The sequence below is a fragment of the Rhinolophus sinicus genome, chromosome 8 (assembly GCF_057876585.1).
Source record: "Rhinolophus sinicus isolate RSI-liver-muscle chromosome 8, RSI-T2T, whole genome shotgun sequence".
In the NCBI taxonomy this organism is placed as follows: domain Eukaryota; kingdom Metazoa; phylum Chordata; class Mammalia; order Chiroptera; family Rhinolophidae; genus Rhinolophus; species Rhinolophus sinicus.
In genome coordinates, this window is record NC_142508.1 from 49,524,898 (window position 1) to 49,535,656 (window position 10,759).

Sequence of the window (10,759 nt, forward strand, 5' to 3'; positions counted from 1 at the left end):
GAAAACGAGGCTGGAGGGAAGTAAAAGGAATAAGGAAATGCTCAAACTCTTACAGAGCTGATCAGGGTTTGAGAAACAAGACAGAAACAGCAAAGAAGGAGAAAAGAGGGAGGTCAAAGGGCAGCGGCAGAGCAATGGCTCCAAAGTTGAATTTGCAGAGGATTTCTCCTGAGCCAGGTGTGATGCCTCCCCGCCCCCCACCTCTCCCCTCAAACCCCCCCCACACACACACACCAACAGCCCAGCTTGGAGCCTAAATAACAGGTAAGTGGCCCAGTACAACACCTGGCACACAATAGATACTCAATAAATGCTCAACCCTCTACATTCTATGACTCACTGTTCTGGTCTTTCTGGTTTACAGAACGGCAACCGTTTCTGTTGGAACCACAAGCCTTTCAAGGAAAGATTAGCTGCTAGATGCTGGCAGCAGCTGGAAGGCACCTCTGATAATCTGCCAAAATGCCTGCAAGAGCACTGACGCTAAGGGGCCACCGTTAGGCAGGTACAGATACCACAGAGGGTCCCTGTCACCACCTGTGGTGAAGTGTGCACCAATATGCCTGCTCTGTGCCTTTATTCCTAAGCATTTGGGGAATACAACGTATTATAATCTCTGTACCCATTTGCTAGGGCCGCCATGACGAAGCACCCCATTCATTCATTCCTCACCATCCTGGAGGCCAGAAGTCCTAGATCAAAGTGTCAGCAGGGCCGATTTCTCCTGAGACTGCTCTTCTTGCCTTGTAGATGCTATCCTCAACCTGTGTCACGAGGTCATCCCTGTGTGTGGGTGTGTGTGTGTCCTGTTTTCTTCTTTTCCCCAGTCATGGTGCATTGGGACCCACCTCACTGCCTCATTTTTAATTTAGTTACCCCTTGAAAGACCCTATCTCCAAATACAGTCACATTCTGAGGTCCTGGGGGTTAAGACTTCAACATAGAAATTTTCAGAGAATACAATTCAGCCCACAAGAGCTTCCTGTCAGAACCATTTAATCTTAAAAAATGAAACACTGCTGTGGCCTCGCAGAGGCTGCTGTGCCCCCAGGCCCATTCCCGGAAGGCAGTCTTTAGCCCTCTGAGGGTGGCGCTGCACTAGCCTCAGCTCTGGGGTGGACGCACAGGCGTGGGAGGGGAATTGACCTGCCCAGGGTCTCCCAGCTACAGTGCTGGGACCTGGACTGGACCCCAGCGGTCTTGCCCAGATTTGAGGGTCCTTCTCATGCCTCTTTCCTGCTAGAGACAGTTCGTGCAGAGGACGGGCGGGACACCGATCAGATGGGTTCTCTGACTTCCCCACCTTACAACAGCCAGGTGCTTGCCTTCTCTGGAGCTGATTTAGAAGCCTCTCATCTAGCCTTCCCTCCTCTTCCCCAGCAGTGCCTCCAGGGAGACAGCTTTCCAGGCGGTGAGGGCCACCACCCCAGCCTCCTGGCTGTCCCATTCCGTCACACAAGCTCCCTGGCACCTCTGACTAGGGCATCAATTCCTCACCCTGTGCTGATCACATGTGCCCAAGACTAATTCCTAAGTATAAATAAATAAAATTAAAATCTAGAAATAAAGTATTCTCTTTCACTGTTCTCTCTCTGCTAATGGAAAATAAAAAAAGGGAGACAACTGCCGTTTGTTGAGTCCTTGCTCCCAGTCAGGCGTGTCACCTCCTAACAGGCTCCCAAAAAGAAGGATTCAGTAGGAAATGGGAGTGCTCAGCGGCCAGCGACCTGTGAGAGGCCCACGGGCCAATGGCACGGCAGGGGCTCACTCTGGCTTCCCTTCCTCCAAAGAGGCAGACCTGGCAGCTATGAATGGAATGTAGAAGTGGAATGAAGGAGTACCTGGAGCACTGAAAAATGTCAGTAATTTCAAAAGGGAGGAGTAGGAACCATGCAAACACACAAGGTTAGGCCTCGGGTCAAGGTACTGGCAGAAACAATTTCTTCCGAGTCTCTTCCTCAGTGACAGGTCACGTAGAGGCCCTGCCATGCTCGGGTGAACGCTCTGCTACTGTCATCTTGAAATTCTTCATACATTTTGAACAAAGGGCCCACATTTTCAATGTGCACTGGGCCCTGCAAATGATGTCCCTGGTTCTGCACTTGAGGATGGATTAACAAAGACATAAAGAATCAAATGACAGCAGGGGAGGGGAGCCTCACTGCTCAATGTTTCATCAGGGACACATTCCTCCGTCCTCCAAACTCAGCTTCATGTCTACACTTGTGTAACTTACTCTTGTGCTGCCTTTCTGGTCATCTGATCTTTGTTCCAAAACACCATTTTCAATGTGTTTATGCCGGGTTCAATGAGTACATTTTGCTTCCAAAACTGAAGGGCAAATATTTTTAAATAAGCATTGAGCAAAGACAACGCCTCTGGCTTGACCTGGTGAGCATGTTAGATCTCCTCAGAACCAGAACCCATTCAAGGCAGTAAATCTAAAGCCAGCCATTCACCAGATTCCCTCCCTTCTCTGAGCTCTCAATTCATAACCATCCACCGGGTAGCTCAGATATAAAGTCTCAGCTTAATGACACAGCCTTACTGTGGTATAACCGGCATACAAACAAGTGCACACGTTATGTGTACAATTTAACGAGCTCTGACATCTGTACACATCTGTGAGACCATCACCCCACTCAATATAACAGACATATCCACTCCAGTAAGTTTCCTCCTGCCTCTTATAATCCATCTATCTCCCCATCCCCGCTTGAGCCCCACTGCTGGCAACCACTGCTCCATTTTCTGCCACTACAGGTGAGGGCATTTTCTAGCATTTTTATGTGTGGAATTTGCCATGATCTGTTACCTATCTCTTTCCTTCAGTCTCTCCGCCAGGTCCTCACCATTATCTCGTTTTCTTCCCGTCATACTTCTGAGGCCTCAGACTCCTTTTTTCTTTTTTTTTAAAGATTTTATTGGAGAAGGGGAAGAGGACTTTATTGGGGAACAGTGTGTACTTCCAGGGCCTTTTTCCAAGTCAAGTTGTTGTCCTTTTAGTCTTAGTTGTGGAGGGCGCAGCTCAGCTCCCAGTCCAGTTGCCGTTTATAATTGCAGGGGTCACAGACCACCATCCCTTGTGGGAGTCGAACCGACAACCTTGTGGTTGAGAAGATGCGCTCCAACCAACTGAGCCATCCGGGAGCTCAGCGACAGCTCAGCTCAAGGTGCTGTGTTCAATCTTAGTTGCAGGGAGCACTGCCCACCATCCCTTGCAGGACTCCAGGAATTGAACTGGCAGCCCTGTGGTTCCCACTGGCCCATGTGGGAATCGAACTGTCAGCCTTCGGAGTTAGGAGCATGGAGCTCTAACCACCTGAGCCACCAGGCCAGCCCCTCAAACTCCTTTTATCGCCCCATCCACTGCTGCTCCAGATCTCCTAGTGTAGACTAGCGTAGTCTATGCTGTCACATGTCACAGACCACCATAAATCCACATCACAACAGATATGTCACAGACCATCACAGTAGGGGTCTTCCTGACTAAAGACAGTCCTTACTCCAGCTCATCCATGTCACCAATTCTCTGTGCTAGTCATGTCATTCTCCAGACAGAAGCCAGACCCGTCTCCATGTCTGTGGGAACTCAGCATTTATAGCATCTTCTGGCAACTCACCGCCGTCACCTGTGGCCTCTCGCACCACTGTCTCTGCTGTGTGTTGTTCACTTTTTAGGAGTTGTCTCATCTCCACAACTGGGTCGTCAACCTTCTCACCTGATACTGTGCCCTGCCGGAGAGTCACCCCAGTAAAGGTTTGTGAATGCACACAGAGGAGCGTGCACACCTTCTGAGAAGACTCAGAAGGCTTTAGAACCTGTTTGTGGTTATTAGAAAGTTACGCCGCTCTTCCCTGAAGGAGAGAATGGGAGGATACTTTGAAAGCCTGAAAATATGAAGGTCAGGGGGTGACCTCACACTCGTCCTCACGTGAAGTGTAAAGTGAGGTCCATTTCACTACCAGTCTGTGACACATGCTCTCTTTAAACACTTATGTTTCCATTTCTCCTACTAACCGCCTCCCCTCTCCCACCCCCCCATTCCCACCTTTCCCAGGACACCAGCAGATACTTTGCTGCTGAAAACACTTGGCCTCAGCCAAGTAGGCCATGGATCCCCATGACATTGAATTCATCCTGTGAAGAAGAGATTAGTGATCTTTAGATATAATAGTGTGTGAGAATAGCTAGATTCAGAACATGTGCAGCGCTGTGCACGGTCAAGACTACAGAGAAAGCAGGGCCCACCACCCAACCCGCATCCCTGCAGGCAGACGCCTGGAGGGGCATTTGCACCTGCGACCTTGGAGAACTGGTCTGAGTTCTCTCAGTGAAGGGTGGCGGCTGGGGGCTCATTTTGTGATGCTTCAAATGACCACGTGACTTGTATTCTTTTATGTGCACCAAACATTTCTTAATAATTAGGAAAATTTTTACAAAGAAACAGTAGCTCTAGGGGAAGGACAATATATCAAAAAGAAATAAAGGGGAGGGAGTGTCCCCCTGCAGCAGTTACAAAGCAGTGGTCCAGGAAGAGGAGCTCCCGCTCTCATTTCGCCAAAATGGTGCTCCTGAAGATGGCCAGGAAGCCAGCAAATGCTTGTCCTGGACCTCTCCTCCCTGCCACTCTCCAGCCAGCCCTCAGCTCTGAGCCACTCCACCCTGATCCATCTTCTCTACATGGGAATGACCTGTGAGTTTGGGCAGGTTTCTGGGTAAAGGACACCAAGCAAGGAAAGAAAGCTGACCAGTGAAGATGATTTGGGATCGTTGTATTTGAGACAGCGGTCAGCAACCCACGGCCCAAGGCCAAAGCCAATCTCCACCTGTTTTTGTACAGCCCAAGAGCTAAGAACTGTTGTCTTGAAGAAAATCAAAAGACATAGCAGCATTATTCGCAATGGCAAAAAGGTGGAAACAGCCCAAGTGTTCATTGACGGATGAATGGATAACCAAAATGTGGTCTAATCCAGTCAATGTAATATTATTCAGCCAGAAAAAGGAAGGAAATTCCAACACATGCTACAACATGGATGAAGCTTGAGGACATTATACTAGGTAAAATAACTCAGTCACAAAAAAGCAAATATTATATGATTATATTTACATGAGGTCCCCAGAACAGTTGAATTTGTAGAGACAGAAAGGATAGTGGGTGCCAGAGGGTGGGGGGTGGGGAATGGGGAGTTAGTGTTTAATGGGAACAGAGTTTCAGTATAAGAAAATGAGAAAGTTCTAGGGGCTAGACGGTGGTGATGGTAGCACAACACTGTGAATTTACCTGATGCCACTGAACTGAACACTTAAAAATGGTTAAAATGGAAATTTTGTGTTATGTATATTTTACCACCATAAAAAAAATACCAAAAAAATATATATATATATCAAGAGGAAGATTTCGTGACCTAAAAATTATATGAAATTCACCTTTTAGTGTCCATGAATAAAGCTGTATTCATTTGCTCATTTTGTATGGCTGCTTTGGATCTGCCAGAGCAAAGATGAGTGGCTGAGGCCAAGTCTGTGCTGCCCACAAAACCAATACTTACTATCTGGCCCTTTACAGAAAAGTCTGTGACACCTGCCTTCCTTTCAAGTCACCTTCTGTCTTTTTAGTCCCTGATGCCCAGGCTGAGCAAAGTGGCCAGAGAGGGACTGGTCAGGCAGCCAAAGGCACCCAGGATCACCGTGCAGGATGCCAGGGAGCACTGCTCTCTGGCCCCCTCTGCTGGCCATCCAGACAGCTCCGAGGTAGGAGGAAGGCGGGCAGCTGTGTGACAGCACTCAGGCCCAGGCCGAACTTCCTGGGTCCCAGGCAGGGCTCTAATCCCGTTTCTGTTTTATTGTCCATCCTTGCTCATCGCACTGTGTACATGCACTTAGCAAGCACCGAGAAACATGGCAGACACATGACAAATGTTTACTGAATGAGCAGGAAGCATCTCTTATAGTCTCTGTAACTCCAAGGCACAAAGGCTCAAGGAACAAGTCAGAAGGGACCCTCGGCCCCTTGGCCCCCATCACATACATGGTGCTTGATAATGGCACATGAGGACACCCACTATCTTATCTCTGCCTTGGCAGCTCGGTCTCATCTCTCATCCCAACACAGATGGGCCAGGTAGCAGCTTTGATGAAGCTCCTTTTTTATTCTGTGTTTGTGTCAGGAGCCCTGCACTTGGCAATTTACAACTCTGTAGGGAGCATTACTTCCATTTTACACATGAGGAGACTGAGGTGCACTACCGGTAAGAAACTTATTTACACACCAGGTCTGCCTGACTCCAGAGCCCACGTGCTCTCTGTCATCTATCTTTGCTACTCAGGCTGTGGCCCTCGGACCAGCAGCTTCTGCCATTGGCATCCCCTGGGTGCTTGCTAGAAACACAGACTCTCAGGTCCCAACCCAGACATCCTGAATCAGAACCTGCATTTCCACAAGCTCCCTAGATGATTTGGATGCTCATTAATATTTGAGAAACACCATCCTACATGTTCTGTCATCAACATTGGGAGACTACCTTAAATAAAAGGAAATCTGGGAATGCAAATCAAAACCACAATGAGATACCACTGCACACCCATTAGGATGGTTATTATAAAAAGGAAAAAAGAAGAAAACAAGTGTGTTGGCAAGCACGCGGAGAATCAGAACCTTCCTGCATTGCTAGTGGGAATGTAAAATGGTACAGCTGCTGTGGAAATCACTATGGCAGTTCCTCAAAAAATTAAAAATAGAATTACCATATGACCTAGCAATTTCACCTCTGGGTATAATAGGCAAAAGAAATGAAAGCAGGGACATGAACGGCTATTTGCACACCCATGTTCACAGCAGCATTACTCACAGTAGCCAAAAGATGGCACCAGTCCGTATCGATGGATAAGTGGGTAAGCACAATGGGGTCTATACATACGATAGAATATCATTAAGCCTTAAAGAGGAAGGAAATACTGATACGGGTTACAAGATGGATGAACCTTGAGGGCATTATGCTCAGTGAAATAAACCAGCCACAAAAGGACAAATATGTATGATTCCACTTATATGAAGTCCCTGGAGGTGTCAAATTCATAGACAGAAAATATAATGGTGGTTGTCAGGGGCCAAGGGTGGGGGATGGGGAGTTAACGGGGGACAGGATGTCAGTTGGGGAAGATGAAAAATTCTGTGGATGGATGGGGGTGATAGTTGCACAATGTGAATGTACTTAACACCCCTGAACTATCCACTTAAAAATAATTAAGATGGTAAATTTTGTTGTGTATATTTTATGACAATTTTTAAAAATGCTTTAAAACAAAACAAGGCAATCTGAGGAGGATTGTGGGGGACGCTTCAGGCTCACAGCAGCAGAGTACCCTAGTACCCTATTATTCTTTCTTGCTCCTTAGCCTTACATTTCAAGCTTTACTCTGTGTATTCCCTGCACCCACCAGCATCCCTTTTGAAACACTTCATAATGGAACAAATCAGAACAATGTGTGGGTGTGAATTTTAAAGTTCCTGTCCTCTGGTTTATCATGACCCAAAAGGCATTAACCTGCAACGTGTTTGACAAAAATCTAAAAATGCGAAACAAGTATTTCCCATTTACCAAAGAGGCCCTACAATGAGTTTATTTTATACACATGTGTAGGCTCACAATTCAGGAGGACCTGGGCTGAAGGTGTCAGCATGGGATCTATGTCTAGCCCTCTTTTAGGGGCTTGTCCTTTCAAGGTTCTCCACGAAATAAGGGAGCCCTGGCCTACATGCACACTGTCAGGCATTTATGCCTGTGTGGCTTGACTCTGAGTGTTGTTTACATAATCATAATAATGAAAACAAGGAATACCCACTTAACTGTAGAGGCAGGAAGGGGAAGGAATGTGGTTGAGATGGAAGAGAATTCTTGATTTCTACTTAGTGGTAATAAACAGATGCTATGAGAGAGAGAGAGAGAGAGAGAGAGGGAGGGAGGGAGGGAGGGAGGGAGGGAGGGAGGGAGGGAGAGAGAGAGAGAGAGAGAGAGAGAGAGAGAGAGAGAGAGAGACCATTATTTAGAAACATGGGGGAAAATAAGAGATACGAAAAGTGGCTGTCTTTGATGAGCAGAACCTGTAGGTGAGCAGGTGAGGTTAAGGTCTGGTAACTGATTGTAAAAAGCATGTATATGCAGTCTATTCTCACTGCTAGAACAAAAAATACCATAGACTGCGGCTTAAACAACAACCATTGATTTCTCGCAGTTCTGGAGGCTGGAAGTCCAAGATCAAGGTGCTGGCAGATTCAGTGTCTGGTGAGAGCCTGCTTCCTGGTTCATGGACGACTGTCTTCTTGCTGTGTCTTCACATGGTGAAGGGAACAAGGGAATTCCGTGGGCTCCTTTATAAGGGTACTAATCCCATTCACGAGGGTTTTGCCTAATCACCTCCCAAAGGCCCCATCTCCTGACACTTTGATTATAAACAAGAAAATTAAAAAGTTACCCATATGGGGCCGGCCTGGTGGCTCAGGCGGTTAGAGCTCTGTGCTCCTAACTCCGAAGGCTGCCGGTTCGATTCCCACGTGGGCCAGTGGGCTCTCAACCACAAGGTTGTTAGTTCAATTCCTCGACTCCCACAAGGGATGGTGGGCAGCACCCCCTGCAACTAAGATTGAACACAGCACCTTGAGCTGAGCTGCCGCTAAGCTCCCAGATGGCTCAGTTGATTGGAGCGCATCCTCTCAACCACAAGGTTGCCGGTTCGACTCCCACAAAGGATGGTGGGCTGTGCCCCCTGCAACTAGCAATGGCAACTGGACCTGGAGCCGAGCTGCGCCCTCCACAACTAAGATTGAAAGGACAACAACTTGACTTGGAAAAAAAGTCCTGGAAGTACACACTGTTCCCCAATAAAGTCCTGTACCCCTTCCCCCAATAAAATCTTTAAAAAAAAAAAGTTACCCATATGATGTAGCAGTTATCTGGCACAAAATAGATGCTTAATAAACGTCTGTGCTCTTCCTTCAATCACTAAAATGGCAGAACACAAATTACTAAGGTTCACAAGGGACTGACTTGTCTTTAACCCCCTTCTTCCATTGCTCAGAGAATACACTGTGACTGTTGTCCAAAGCAATCCACCATCAATGCTTCAAAACAAGTTTTAGTGGCTTTGCATGAAACAAAAAAGTGATTGCAAGAGAAACTTAAAATAATAATCACCTGAAATGCAAGTGTAAACAATGAGATAGCATTTTTTGCCCATCACACTGATGGGTGAGCCACTATGCTGGTGCAGGCATGCGCACACTAGACCCAACAATCCATTCAACTTCCAGAGGCAACTTGCCCACAGCTATCAAAATTACTTCAGGCACATTCCACTTGGCCCAGCAATCCAATTCCAGGAATTTCTCCTACAGAAATATTCACATATGCACAAACTGTGTGGAAAAGCAGCTCGTAATATGAAAAAAAAAAAAAAAAAAAGGTAAAACCCAATTATCCACCAGCCGGGAACAAGTTGGTACATCTAGACAAAAAAGTCAGGGAGCTCTTTCATACTGAATTGGGTTGATCTCCAAGAAACTCATAAGTGGAAAAAATGAGGTGGGAAAAACGCTCTTACATATACTTGTACGGGCATACCTCATTTTATTGCGCTTCACAGATACTGTGTTTTCATCAACATTGAGGCAAGACCCTCCACCAGCAAAAAGATAACCACACACTGAAGGCTCAGATGACCTCTTAGCAAAAAAGATTTTTTGTTTTTTTTTAAAGATTTTATTGGGGAAGGGGAACAGGACTTTATTGGGAACAGTGTGTACTTCCAGGACTTTTTTCCAAGTCAAGTTGTTGTCCTTTCAGTCTTAGTTGTGGAGGGCGCAGCTCAACTCCAGGTCCAGTTGCTGTTGCAGGGGGTGCAGCCCACCATCCCTTACGGGACTCGAGGAGTTGAACTGGCAACCTTGTGGTTGAGAGCCCACTGGCCCATGTGGGAATCAAACCGGCAGCCTTACGGGAATCAAATCGGCAGCCTTCGGAGTTAGGAGCACAGACCTCCAACCGCCTGAGCCACTGGGCCAGCCCCCAAAAAGGCATTTTTAAATTCAGATATGTACATGGTTTTTTTGGACATAATATTTTACACATTTAATAAACGACAGTATAGTGTAAATGTAAGTTTTATATGCACAGGGAAACCAAAAATTCATGTGACTCACTTTATTGCAGTGGTCTGGAACTGAACCCACAATATCGCCAAGGTAGGCCTCTATTGTGCATAAAATGTAGATGGAAAGACACACAAAGAAACTACAAGAGGGTCCAAGGTGAGAAACTTCATATTACTCTTAATATTCACTATCTTGACTGGAATCTGAACCATTTTAAAGCTAAAAGTAAATCTTTATGCAGGAAAGGGGGGAAGTGGGGAGTTACTGTTCAATGGGTAAGGAATTTCAGTTTAGAATGAAGAAGTTCTGGAGATGGATGGTGGTGATGGTTGCACATCAATGGGAATGTACTTAATGCCACAGAACTGTATACGTAAAAAAGGTTAAAATGGCACATCTTACTTAGGTGCAGTTTACAAGAAAAAAACCAATGTACATATAAATGGGTTTGAAAGCGCCTATCTCTGAAGCAGTCCATCCCTCAGCCGCCCCCACGCAGTGGCACTGGTGGGGCTAGGGGGTCGTGGGACCCCCCCCAGGTGGCGGGGCTACGGAAGGTCCCCAGAGCCGAGCCGCGGGACGCAGGAGACCCCAGGGAGCGGCAAGAA